The sequence below is a fragment of the Mus caroli genome, chromosome 1 (genome assembly GCF_900094665.2).
Source record: "Mus caroli chromosome 1, CAROLI_EIJ_v1.1, whole genome shotgun sequence".
Classification (NCBI taxonomy): domain Eukaryota; kingdom Metazoa; phylum Chordata; class Mammalia; order Rodentia; family Muridae; genus Mus; species Mus caroli.
Window position 1 is genome coordinate 13276863 of NC_034570.1, and position 14914 is coordinate 13291776.

Genomic DNA, 14914 nt, shown 5'->3' on the forward strand with positions numbered 1-14914 from the left:
GTCAGCCGACCCTGCGCCCTAGCTACCCCGGTGCTTTTCTGACCGGAAGAGCTTGAGTGCATTTTTTTAATTATTGATGATAGAGTACTTATCCATTGTGTGTTGTGCCACCACTGGACTGGTGGTCCTGGGTACTATAAGAAAACAGGCTGAGAAAGCCATTAGGTGTGGAGAGCCGTGACGTGAGCAATCGCCATTATAAGATGGCGCTGGCTTCCACTGTGCCTAACTAGTAAACAAGCCTTGTAAGCAGGTTCAAGAGTGAACTCACACCTAGTCACTGCCTATCTCGGGGCGTAGTAATGAGGTGATGAGCGAGCAACAAATCAGGAGCTGACATGCCACATCAGGTGCTGAAACACCATGCTGAGGGATATATAAGCAGCACCATTTTCCAGGGTCTGGGTCTTCCCTCCTTAAGAAGCAATAAAGCTTGCTGCAGAAGAATCCAGTTGTCCGAGTGTGTTCTTGCTGGCGAGAACGATAGCTCGGGACCATTAGGAACAAGCCAGTAGCCAGCAATCCACCATGGCCTTTGCATCAGTTTCTGCCTCCAGATTTAGTTCCAGCCATGACTTCCTTCAATGAACAACACTGATGTGGAAGTGTAAGCAAAACAAGCCCTTTCCTACCCGAGTTGCTTTTGGTCATGGTGCTTCATCACAGCATATTCTCTTTTAATTAAGACAGTGTTAAAACTTTAGAAGTCACATTTTCTATTTTATTTTCAATGAGAAATATTTCCTCTTTATAACAGTTGTTGAGCAATGGAGTCATTCTGATTTGTCAATTTGAAGCAAGGAAAGTATAAAATTGATGAAGTCATGAGAGTCTAAACTTACCCATATGTTTCCTGTAAGTGGTAGACAAGGTTTGGTTTGTTTCCTTTACTGTTCTTTTTGTTATAAGGAAAGGGAGATGTTTGTAGATTAGATTGAGAAATTGCTTTTAAAACAGCAAACTATCTGATATCCCAAGTTTGGTCCCTAAACCTACTTGGTAGAAAGAGAAACTGAGTTCTACAAGTACCTCTGACCTGTACACATGTTACATGCACACACACACACACACACACACGCACACATGCACACATACAATTACTAAATATTTATTCTCTTAAAAGTTAAATTGTATTTTAATTTATCACTCCAAAATCGGAAAGACCATGAATGACTTTCAAAATTTAGCATGCCACCTAGAGAACTTGGATTTTAACAAACACTGCCATTAATCACATAGTCATTTAGGAGTCATGTCTTTGGAGATCATGTATTATATTGCTTTAACTATTCCTTTAGTAATTTTTTATACATTCTAGTCTTATAAGAGACTCTATATTTAAAAGAAAGACAGACAAAGGCCGGCTTAGGTATTTTGGAAGGAGATCTGAAGAAAACTTGATAATAATTGGAGTAGGCTTTATTTTGCCTGGAAAAGGCAGGAGACAGAATAAACAATAATTTTAAGTAAAACATAATTCTGATGTAGGATTAAGACCAAAGTCTGCTCTGTCAGTCACTGAATTTCTGAAAATCCCTGAAAAGCATATAATGAGCAGTGTCAGAACACCAAGCTCAGTTCAGATGTGCGGGGCTTGCTTTTGTCCCCTCTGCCTGGCCAGTTACCAGTGGGGCTACCTTTGTTCCCTAGCATCAAAGGAAATCTGGACAGGGTACTAGCTTTTCAAAGCACTGCGCTTGCTATGCAAGTGCTTCATCACACAATTCTTTCTTAGTGACATCACTCTGAGATTTACATCCTTCTCAAGAAACCAGAAAAACATATTTATACAAAAAAATGTTTTTCTTCTTCATATAATATCTTGTTTACCTCTAAATTTAAAGTTCCATCATGTATGTGACAGTTTTACTCTGCAGCAAGGAAAAAAGCAAATAGGCCTCTGATTCAGATGACAAATTCTGAACTTATAATTGAGAAACAGCTGACTATCTGTTCATGCCAATTTTGGAATTATAAATTAAAATGTAAGTCAATTTTTAAAAGAATAAACTTTTAGTAATTGTGTGTGTATGTGTGTGTGTGTACACATGAAACATGTGAAGAAGACAAAACCTAAAGAATCCCCATGTTCTTGAGAAGTGTTAACACTCAAAAAAGGGATCAGATAACATACCTTCAGATTAAGTGTATGAGGAAATGAAACAAAACAAATTTTTCAATACAGTACTCAAAAAGAAATATTTATGGACAGCCAGGGCTACACAGAGAAACCCTGTCTTGAAAAACAAACAAAACAAAACAAAACAAAACACCAACCAAACACACAAAAAAGAAATATTTATTCATGATACCTTTCATGGATATAATACTTAAAATGTACACATTAAACATTTATCTTACCTTCAGGCTTAATGACTCGAGTTCATCCAAGAAAAACAAGCTATTTCTTCACAGCCAATCAAGTCTTCATGAGACAGAAGCTAGGTTGTTAAGTAAGAACCCCAAAATGCAGTCTTTAGCAATGGCAGGAATATCTGGCTCCCAGAGCTCAAATTACCATATTAAACATCTCTGCAGTTGATATAAGTAGTCATTTTCTCTCCCACAATAATGTCAACCACAGGCCTGGGTCACTTGTGTAATTATACCCATTTATTTATGTGCCTCTTCAGATGCTAAGGTCACAGTAAAATGCCAACCTCCAGGGAAAGAGGTGGATACTTGCCAGGATCAACTTCTATAGAAGAAGCATTGTTCTATGGGGGCCTACAAAGGGCCAAACTAGTCTCCATGTTATCCAGATTTTAACTGCTTTTCTTCAGGTTTTCTAATAAAACAGATACTTTTACAAGTAGAACATTACTTAACATTTCTGTTAAGAATAAGCATTTTATAATGGCTTTCCTTTTGAAGGGCTCAGTTTAGGCATTTGAAGAAATGAAGGAAAGTTGCGTTTCCTTAAAATTAACTATATTTTTATTTGTTTCTTGTATAATTTTAGGATTTTAGATATATTTTGTGAGAAATAATTTTTAGTTTATTTTTAATAGCATACAAGGGATTAGATATTATGACAGTTTAAAATTACTAAAGTGTGTCCTAGCAGAGTTTCTTCCCCTCTCCTCCCCACCTCCCACAGACCCTCCTATGACACACACATCTGTTTTTTTCCATGACACAAGTGACCTGTGGAGGCAAGGTCCAGAAAGAAGCTGTACTTCTAAACTAAAACCTTCAATGAGAGAGATTAACTGGGCTCAATGATTGTGAAGAGCTTAGAATGTTCCGGGTTCGGAAATAACTACAGTTTCTCTTGCGCTTGAGAACACATTGTCTTTGTCCTCTTTGAGGTGCAAACTGTGGTTTCTGTAGTCACAGTCCTTTTGCATGGCTATCTTTCACATTATCTCTTTTAACTGTCGTTTGGTCTCCTTTCTAATAGTTTGGACTTTGTTCACATTTACACCAATTTATTTAGACACACAAACACATACACACACACTCATGCCTTATGAGGTAAGATCTGTATATAAGTGAACATGAAGTTTTTGTCTTTTTTATTTTTCTACAAATTCCAGATGTTTTTATAGCCGAATAACATTCCATTGTGAATATAGATTTGATTTGATTTGATTTGATTTGATTTGATTTTATTTTATTTTATTTTATTTCCCTGTTGGTAGGCATTTAGTTAGGTTCCAGTTCCTTGTGTTTTGATAAAAGATTGTTGTGAAAAGAAGCACTGTGGACTCATGAGCCGTTAGTACACTGTTTCCAATATGACAACTAAGATGACTAAGGAACACAAACTTGTGCCCAATTATAATCTTAAATGGATAAAAAAGTCAAGCAATATAGTCTCTTTATTAATCATGGATTCTAAAAGTCATTTAATACTGTTTGTCCTCATTGATTGTTGGTGAGATCACAGCTTTGGTATTCTTAGAGAACCTGGAGAAAACAAACAATGCAAACATCAGCAACTTATGCCTAGAAAACAAAACAAAATAAAATAAACAAAAAAACAAAACAAAACAAAAAACCAGGCATGACATTCACTCTCACCGTAGTGCTTCAGCACTAGGGTTCTCCTGGCTTCACAATTCTCTGATATAAATTCTGGGACATTAAAACTACAAACCAAGACTTGACTAAGAATATCCTTTATTGGAATATCTTATTGGGATTTTACTGTGACCTGGGCATCTGAAAAGTCACATAAATCAATGGATAAAATTACACAAGTGAACAAGTGACTCCCAACCTGTGTGTTGGGAGTCTCACAAAACCACCAAGCTAACAGACATAGTACATACATAGAGGATCTGGTGCAGATCCATGCTTGCTCTTTCAGTTTCTGTGAGCCCATATGAGCCCTGCTTAGTTGATTTGGCAGGCCATGTTTTCCAGGTTCTCCTGGTTCTCCATTCCCTGTGACTCCTACAGTATTTTCTCACCCTTCTTTTGTCACCAATTCCTTTATCACCAATGGGAGGGACACAATGGAGACCTCCAGTTTAGACTCTTTCTCCATATATCTCTGGCTGTGGGTCTCTGTGTTTGCTCCCGTCTGCTGCCAGAGGAAGCCTCTCTGATGAAACAGTGCATGAGGCATGTTCCAGTGAGGATAGCTGAATATAATCAGGAGTCATTTAATTGATTTTTTTTTTTCACTAGACCAATGGTGTATACTTCTACATTAGGTCTTTGGCTTATCCACTCTCTAGTGTCTAGATATCCAAGCAGTGTTGGTTATGGGTTCCTTCTTATGGAGTAGGCCTCATGCTAAACCAGATATTGATTAGCCACTCCTAAGGGAGTTCTCAATGCCCTGAAAAACAGCAGGCTCTGAGAAGAATTCAAGCATGCAGAAAGTTCAAAGCAAAGAAGGGAATGGTGGTTGCAGTCTATCAGCAGCTTATGAAGAGGGCATCCTGGGGAAAGGAGGTTGAGTTCAATCTTTAGGGGGTTTGGGGTCACCTTCAGTGAAACTTCAATGGAGCTGAGAGAAAATAGTTAACAAAACACAGTCTGTGAAGGAATACAGGACACAAACCAAGGTTAGAATATTCCCACCCCCACCTTCCCCAGGACGATATCTGGTGACAGAATGGATGAAAAGAAGGGGATAAGCTGTTTGCCTGGTGGTCAAGCTTGGAAATGAGGTTTTATCTTCCTTGTTGTTTTTGCCATGTGTTGCTTTTACTCTCCCTGTTCACTTTTGTGTGGATATGAAGTAGCAGTAGGAGGTGGTGTCTTCTATAGGCACAGCTTTTCTGCTGGCAGGCTTCTTTTTTTTTTTTTTTTTTGGTTTTTCGAGACAGGGTTTCTCTGTGTAGCCCTGGCTGTCCTGGAACTCACTTTGTAGACCAGGCTGGCCTCGNTTTGGTTTTTCGAGACAGGGTTTCTCTGTGTAGCCCTGGCTGTCCTGGAACTCACTTTGTAGACCAGGCTGGCCTCGAACTCAGAAATTCGCCTGCCTCTGCCTCCCGAGTGCTGGGATTAAAGGCGTGCGCCACCACGCCCGGCGGCAGGCTTCTTTATCACTATCTGGATCCCACATCTCAGACCTGTCCTTTCTGTATGCAGCTTTTCCAGCCAGGGTCTGAACTGTTTACCTGACTGCTGATCACTATGAAAGCTCATGGATCAGAGAGATCAGGTTTCCATATTGCTGACACTTAGAATTTCTGCCATGATACTCATCCTGTTTCTCTTTACTAACTCAGTTAGGAAATCAGTCAGAGTCAAGGTGTGGATAGAAGGGTGGGGGGTTCAGTTGGGGTAACTACAGGGAGCTAAAAATAAAGTAGCAAGATTGTGGCAGTCTAATGTGATTCAGGGATTTTTGAGCCAGAATTCCCAGTTTTGAGGGAAAGCATAGAAAGTCAAGAATGGACTTGTCTAAGAAGATATAATGAGGAAAACCTGCACATAAGCCCAATAAAATATAGTTTGTTTTTAAAATCCAGGAATCATATATATTATTCAAAAAATTGTAAACAGGCATGATAATAAATTTATTTTAATAATACAGCCCCAATCCTACTTTTTTTAGTTTCATTTTTGCATCTTAAATTCCACTTTAAAGTATCTTCTATCATATGTGTGCTACTGTAGGAATCCACAAGCATGGGTGGAATTCTCCTAGTGGTTTGATTTTGACATTGGTTTTAAACCTTGTGGAATAACCCTGAAACCCCCAACAGCCAGTCTGCCCTCCCTGGGTTTTAACTGACTACCAAGCTGTAGTTGTGACCACTGCAGCACTCCATTAATTGTGGACAAGAGGTGCTCAACAGACCTAGCCCCTGTGATTATGGTCTGAAAGCTCACAGGAGACTTATCATTGACTATCCGACCTTCAAAGAGGGAACAACAGTGGCATTAAGGGCTCCAAATAATGCTGGGTTTGGTTTCTTTTGATTGGTATGACATATCATGAAGCCAAGCAGTACAGTTACTTTTAGAAATTCAGGAAAGCAAAAGAGAGGAATAAAATGAGGCACAGGTATACAAAGGAAAACCAAAAATTGTCAACTCAGGGACACCATTGCTCGGAGCACCTTGTCTAGACAAAGTCTTCCCTCATTCACTAAGTGAAAATTAGAAAGAAAAGTAGAGTTGCTGATGCATAACTGAGTAGGATTCTGACACTTTACCTTAAATAGGATTTGCCAGACCTCCCATTGTCTCTTTGGATATGATCATTATTTCTATTACACAAAATATAGACACAGAAGTCAAGTTTTGATATTTTAATTTCTTCAAATTGCATATAATAAGAAGATCAAGAAGATGCCTTCTTATTTTTTTCTTCTAATCCATCTCTGCTCAGAGAATCCTCAGATGGTACAAAGACATTTGCTTACCATCAACTTAGAAAGGACTAGGACCTCCCAAGAGCTGGGGCTTTGACTCTATCTTTAATTCCAGGCATGTAATTAAAGTTCAGGCATGATCTGGGGAAATCTTTTCTGCATGCCAATAGTTATTGAATACTGTCATCCTCATCTTAGCTATCTATTTTCCCAAGATAATCTCATTCAGCAACTATGTGAGTTGATGTTAGTTTATTTCCTACACAACAACTGGGTAATGGTGTAGAAGGTTGGCCTATATAACAACTGGGTAATGGTGTAGAAGGTTGGCCTATATAACAACTGGGTAACAGTGTGGAAGGTTGGGATGTGCTGCTCAACAATAAAGGCAGCCTTTGTCATCTGTGGCAGGGCTGTCCCACAAATGGTTTGGGGATGTCAGCCAAATTCAGTGATTGCCTCACCATAAAAGAGCCAAGATCACATCCAAGATCACACCTCTTTCATAGCACATCTAACAGTTCATGGCCAAGCCAAGTGATGTGCTGTGGGGCACTGGGCTATGCAAAGACACTCTGGTCTCCAGTCGAGCTGAGGTCTGAACCCCAGTGGTGATAATTCATCTAAATGACATGGTAGGCATTCCCTTATGCTCCTGGAACTCTGACTTCTGCCTAAGTTACCGCCCCCCACAGCCCCCACAAGAGAAGCATGGCTAGAAGTCACATGGGCAATGGTCCAAGCTTCTGACCTTCAGGCTAAACTCCTCCCCAGTTACCTAACAACAGTAAAGATCATTAAAGGGGCTGTTAGGCCCCCACCTCACTCTCTCACTTCTTTGTTCTCTTACCTCTCACTTCTCTCACTCCTCTCTCTTCTTTCCTTCTCTCCTTTCCTCTCCTCTCCTTTCCTCTCCTCTCCTCTCCTGTTAGAAGGCCTTCCTGTGCTCCAGTCAAGATCCGCTGCACTCTCAGGTGTTGGGAACCTCTTCCCTCATCCCTCTCTCCTATAACCCTGGTGGCTTTAGCAAAGTAGATCTGGGGATCCCAGGTAGGGGTGCCCCTTGTCCACCCTCTGAAGAGTGGGTCAGAGGCTTTAATGCCCACCCAGGGATGAATAGAAAGTGTATGGCAGCTTTTCCACACCCGAAAGACCAGAGAATAGATAAAACTCTGGCGGGGTGTGGGTCTCCCCCCCTCCCCCAGGGCCCTCTTTTTAGTTCCCTACAAGGTGCCTTGGATGTATGCTTTCTTTTCTAATTCCAAAGAGTTCTGGTGGCTTGTTCTATATAGAAACTTTTCTGTTGAATTATAGTTCAACCTCCACCTCTGTCCAGTGTGGCTTTTTTCTTTCCTTTCACAGGTATTGAGTTGAAATCCTCCTTGATTATTTTTACATATTACATCTAAAAATCTGGCTTCATGGAAGAGTCAGCAAGTTACATTCTTAAATTTACATCTCTGGCCATTCTTTCTTTTAAACGTGAATCAAATCAAACCTTTGAATCAATACTTAGGCTTGCATTTTAAAAAGTCATTTTCATTTTAATTAGTGAATTCTTAATTTTTTTACTTCTAATTTTTTTCTATCAGAATCTTTTCATCCAATGAACATTTCTTTGAGCCATCAAGATATGTAGACACCAAACCAATGCAACAACTAATATGTTGGTCTCTTCTTCAAAAACCTACTGATCATCAGGCTCCTGATCCTGCCTTCTTAATACATAGCAAATCAATTCCTTCATGCCATCTGTGTTCCTGTACAACTATCTAAGCTTACATGTGATCTCATCTGTCTCCTCTCTAGACTTCTCAGCTTTGCCTTCCACTAGCATCCAGATAACTATTTTCCAGTGTGCGAGTGAGAAATTGCCATTTTGCAGACTTTTTCCTAATATCTTGTTCTCGAAAGAAACAAACTCAAAAACTCAGATGTTCCAATGATGAATCTATTTACAAGTCTCATGATCTCCTGATTTGGTTCATCACTTCCCAGGAATGTTGGATTTTAGCATTTGTTGGTTTGTTAGAGTGCATTTATATTTGTAATTACTGCCTCTTGGAAGATTGTTCTCCAAAGTCTTTGCTGGCTTCTTTGCCCCTCTTTTCTCCCACTGTATCTCAAATGTCACTTCTCCAAAGTGTTCATCCTGACCACTGAGCTACCAAAGTTTTTGCTCCTTCACTTCCACCATTTGCCTTTATCTTCATAAATCTCATTACAAAAATTTGCTTTTATGCAATGAATTATAACACTTGAGCAAGTTTATATGCTGAAGTCCTAACTCCCAGTGTAACTATGTATCTGGAGTCTTTATATTGTATAGTGGTTAAGACAAAGAAGGTTGTAAGGGTGGTGCTCTTATCCATTAAGAGTTAGCTTTCTAAATAGATGGTATCTCTCACTTTCCTGTGACTACTTAGAGGATATGAAAGAAAATACACCAGTTTGCTTGCTAGGGCAGATAGGGACCTTGGTAATGCTTTTATCCAGAATTTTAGATTCTAAAGCAGTGAGAAAATAAATTTTAGTGGTTAGTTCATGCCATATGTCTTAGTTATTGTTACTCTCATTGTGATAAAACACCACAAAGTAACTTGGGGAGGAAAGGGTTGATTTGGATTATACTTCCACATCATACGACATCATTCAAAGAAGTCTGGGCAGGAACTGAAACAGGGCAGGAACCTGGAGGTAGTGCCATTACTGACTTTGCTTATTATGATTTGTTCAGTCTGGTTACTCACATAATTCAGCACAAGAAGCTGAGGGGGAATCCCATATCAATAAGTAATTAACAAAATGGTCCATAGTCTCTCCTACAGCTCAATCCTTTGTAGCCACTTCTCAGTTAATATTCCCATCTCTGCTCTAGCTTGTGTCAAGTTGATGTTAAACTATGCAGCACATCATCTGTAGTAATTTATAATGAATATCTGAACAAAATAATATATGCATTTATTGGAAAATGCAATTGTTATTTGATTATCACTATTTAAAAAGCAACCTTCCTTCCCCTGTGCTTAGAAGGGTCTTAATATGTAGCGCATACTGGCCTTAAATGTGTGATCCTTCTGTCTTAGTCTCTTGAACACTAGGATTTTAGGCATGTAGAGCCTAAAAATGAATCTACTTAGGGAAGATTCATTCATTTGTATCACCTGCTTCTATGACTCTCCAGGGTAAAAGAACAGTGTGGTAGAGATGGCACTAAAACCATATTACTGCCTGAGTGACTGGTTCTACTTTTAGGTTAATTAGGCAAAGGGTAAAAGTATGATATTTGCAGGGTTGCTGTAAACATCATGTTTACAGCATGTGTATATCATGTTCAGTATACATTTCTAGAGGTGAAAATTATGAGGAGAAAGACCAAATTCACAGTTTTCTAATTAAAATGAACTTTATTCTACTTGAGCACCTGGAACTGGATAGTCCTAAGTTGGAATTTTAGAGATAAGCTTTGAGATGTGAGGAAGACAAGATTTTTATAGCGTTGGTAGGTGGAGTTCCAAATGGGGCACTTGGCAAAAGAGGTGGGTTTACAGGAGCAGAACATAAAGCATAACAAATTAGTCATTATTATCTCTTGAAACAAAAACATGATTGCAAGGTGGTCATAATGAAGGGTAGTTACAGTAAGGTATCCATAAGAACCCCTTTGAAACAAAGGTAGGGCTGTGTCTTAGGGTTTACTGCTATGACCAGATACCATGACCAGGGCAACTCTTATAAGTTCATTTAAACTGAGGCTGTCTTACAGGGTCAGAGGTTCAGTCCTTCATCATCATGGTGGGAACATGGCAGCATCCAGGCAGGCATGGTGCAGGAGGAGCTGAGAGTTTTACATCTTTATCCGAAGACTGGTAGCAGTATACAGCTTTCAGGAAGCTAGGATGAGGGTCTTAGTGCACACACATAGTGACACACCTACTCCAACAGGACCACACCTTCTAATAGTACCACTTCCTGGGAAGAGCATATACAAACCACCACAGGTTGCAAAATGATTATTAACTTTCTGAAATAAAGACATGATTTCAGTTCAGCTTACAGGTGGGCACAACCCTTGAGAAACAGAGGTTGAATTATAACTAGCAATGAACCTAGTTGTTTTTACTATAATATGGCTTTTAAGCCTAAAATGGGGGGAGGCTTGTTCTTCAGATATGTCAGATTGTATGTGAAGAAATGTCCTCTGATTGAGACCATTCTAAAACCTTGTTTAAATATGAAACAACCTTTTACACTTAGAAAATAGTGAGAGAATTGTTCTAGACTGAAAGACAGCTGAAAGCCACAGTGTTGAGACATTCGGAAGCTTAGATTTGGGTAGTTGCTATGAGGAAATGGGCTAGCATTGTAGTGTAGAGGGCGAAGGTGTACTACATTCACATGTACCTGAATGAAAGAGAAAAGTAGATATCTGAACAGTTAAGGAAGACTTCAAATATTCATAGACATTAAGGGAAAAATATTAGGTATTAACTTAAACTGGCAAACTAAGAAAAGACTAAAAAAGAGTGAATGTAGAGTCAGGATGGGCAAGATAGAAGAGACTTCTGTTTTGTTTGGGTTTGTATGTTAGTGGCACAGTTTTGTGCTTGGGCTGACTTTAAGTTCGGTGTGTAGCCAGTGATGACCCTGTACTTCTGGTCTTACTCTCTCTCCCTGGCATTAGAGTTATATGCCACAAAACCCAGTATATGTGGTGCTAAGAATCGAAACCAGGGCTTCAGGCACATAAGCAAGTACCCTAACAACTGAGCCAAAGCACCTGCCCTACATTTAATTTAGAAAACTTTCTTTTATGTTTTGAGATTATAAGATAATTATTATCTTCCCATTTCTTTAACCCTAAGTCTTCCAATATGTCCCTTCTTGCTCTTTGTCAAATTCATGGCCCCTTTCTTCAATATATATTCCTAAATACATAAATGCACCCTGTTATATTGTGTCTAATGTTTCCTGCTGGAATGTTTTTGAGGGCTGACCTATTGGCATTTGGTAATCAGCCCCTGGTTTCTTCCCTGGGGAAAATGATTTCCCCTACACTCAGCTTCACTGTAGTGTTTTGTGTAAGGTTGAGGCCCTTGGAATCATGCCGTCCACACTACCATGCCCATTGTTTTGTTCTCTCATTCAGTATGAGGGAATCAAATTGGAGACATTATTGATGGAAACTTTGACATACTCTCACAGCAAACTCTCTGATTTGGGAGCTCTTACAATCTTTCTGTGCCCTTTCCACAATTGTTCCTTGAGTCTTAGGTGTAGGGATTGTTATGTAGATATATTCATTGGGACTGGGCTTCACAACACAGCATTTTGATAGGTTGAGGGTTTTTGTTGTTGTTTTGTTTTTTTTGTAATAGGCTCTGTCTTTACAAAGATGTTGCATATTTGTAATTTTAAAGAAAACAATGTTTCTTCTCTTCCTTTGTCTTCTTCTCTTCCCTTGAATTTTCTATGTCAACTGTTCTGCCAGGTTTTCATTTTCTTTCATATTCTCAGAAGGTATTTTATGAACACAAAACCTTATGGATAACCTTCTAGCAGGAGATAAATGTAAACAAATCAACAAGAAATTGGGGGTCAGATTGCATGCATGTAAAAGCTTTCGAAACACGTGGAAGAGTGAGTGTGTAAGGAAAGGAGGGGAAAGAACCTTTATGGTTTGATTTTATGCTTTCTTAGTTCACTTTCCTGCCAGTTATCTATGGAGCCTCTGGGATTTTGTATATGATTTCAATAGAATGAATATTCGCTGTTGCCTGAAAGCATCCTATCATTTCTGGTTAACCAGAGCCAGTTCTGTTATTTGAGGCATTTTTATACATGTTCTAAGTATAGCTTTCCTTGTTTTGTAGTTCTTGAATCTAATTCTGATCTTAATAGATAGGTTTCTGTTCAATAAAATGGTAGATTTGTGTTTGGGAAAAAAACAGTTACTTTACATACTTTTTTTACTTTTAAAAGAGTAAGGATCTAAAAGTAGATTTTATGTTATTTCTCATTTGAAGATAGAAAAAATGATCCTAAGATCCAAGTGTTCTGAAAATACAAAGTTAGACCTATGACTCTTGGAAATGGAATTTCCTAGTAACAGCAAGTGGACTGAAAACAAGAGGATTGTTGAAGCTGTCTGCCTCATGATGGCTGAGGTTTACTTAATCATGGCCTTTCATGATCAAAGATAACAAAGCTTTGGTACAGCCTCTACTCAATCTCAATCTTGTATTCTATGATCTGTTCACTAAGGTTGAATTTTATCATTGTCTTGCTCAGAGATTCAAATTCCATTAATAGAACCCACTAAGAGGAATACACTTTTGTGGCTTCAGCAGCCTACCAAACAAAATACTCACAGTTCAGCTCAGGAGAAGGAAAACAATCTCTTTTTTCAGGATTGACTATTACTGCACAAGATATAACATGTCACTACATAGAAAACCTTTATGCAGATGGTATTTTAAGAGTGAAGTATCAATCTTTCCAAATTTAGGCACCAATATCCATTGTCAACATATGGCCATCTACCAAAGACAGGTGTTTTCATGATGCTTTAAAAAATATATACGGAATAAAATCTGATAGTTCTCTGTTTCTTATATTTCTTCTTCCTTTTCTGCATCATCTTTTCATATTTTTCAGAAAAAATATTGTTGTTACTAGAAAGAGTGCTCCTTTGTGTTTTGCAAATCTAGCATTCATTGAATCCACTGAGCACTCAGTAGGTTCACACTTGCTAATCAAAAGCATGGGTATTTAGTGCATTGAGTTGGTAGTTGTCCTAGCAAAACACAGTGTTACTTGAGAACAGTGAAGGACAATACGGGTAAAGAATGTGTGATGATGGTGAAAGGCAGAGCTTCCTAGGCTATTGATAGATGGGGTACACATGCAGTCAAATGAATATGAGTTATAAAAACTGAATCATGATCAAGATAGGGACATTTACTGTTTGTAGATCTTGAGATTTATAGATTATTCACATACAGGACAAATGGAGATTCAAGTGCCATGTTCACTGATGCTAAGGGAGGATGGTGAGGAGATTATAGTGGGTACAATTTATAAAATTTAAATACCTTACATAATCTTTTATTCATACAAAAGGTCAAAATTAAATATTCATCTTTTTTCTTATTTAGTTTTTATTCATAATCATAAACCTAACTTTACAATCCAGCTAGAATTGAAGGGTAATGAGGAAAATATGGAACACAAAGAACTTCAGTGAGAGCAGAGATTGCAGGGTATCGTGAGTAGTTTGGGGTAGAAGTGCTCTCCTGAGCTACAGAAGGTATGGTTTGATGGGTAAAATGCCCACAAGTCAAAAGAAATTAGAGTTGTTCACAGTCGGAAATGGTGATCTTCTTGCTGGTCTTGCCATCCCTGGACCCGAAACACTCCATGGTTTCCACAATGTTCATACCTTCTTTTACCTTCCCAAAGACCACATGCTTGCCATCCAGCCATTCATTCTTGGCAGTGCAGATAAAAAACTAGGAACCATTTTTGTTTGGTCCAGCATTTGGCATGGACAAGATGCCAGGACCTGTATGCTTCAGGATGAAGTTCTCATCCTCAAATTTCTTTCTTTAGTTGGACCTGATGCCAGTGCTATTATGGTGTGTGAAATCACCACCCTAGCACATGAATTCTGGAATAATTCTGTGCAAGGAGGAACCCTTATAGCCAAATCCTGTCTCTCCAGTGTTCAGAGCACAAAAGTTTTCTGCTGTCTTTGGAACTTTGTCTGCAAACAGCTCAAAGAAGATGCGGTCCACGGGCTCCTCCTCAGCCCTGATGTTATAGAATATGGTAGGGTTGACCAGGGCTACAGCAAGTAACAAAAAGTGACAGTGGCATATGCAAAGCCAAATATTCATCTTTTAAATACATCTTATTGTTACATCTACTAAGTTATACTTATATCATACTAAATACTATGTCAAAGCACAATTGTGGGGTGATTGTATTACAAATTGATTTTATTTCTGCAAATTATAAGTTTCAGATTTCATTCTCTCCTGGCCTTCTTGTACAATATTCTTCCTTACCAACCATCATCGTGAAAATTAAAGATCATGCCAATGCTGCAAGGTGTGTGATGTCTGTCTTCA

At 38.7% G+C, this 14914-nt stretch overlaps 1 pseudogene; it reads right to left on the reverse strand.

The window, feature by feature from the left end:
* Positions 1-14131: 14131 nt before the first annotated feature.
* LOC110312646 lies at positions 14132-14680 on the reverse strand (annotated as a pseudogene).
* Between the last annotated feature and the right edge of the window lie 234 nt (positions 14681-14914).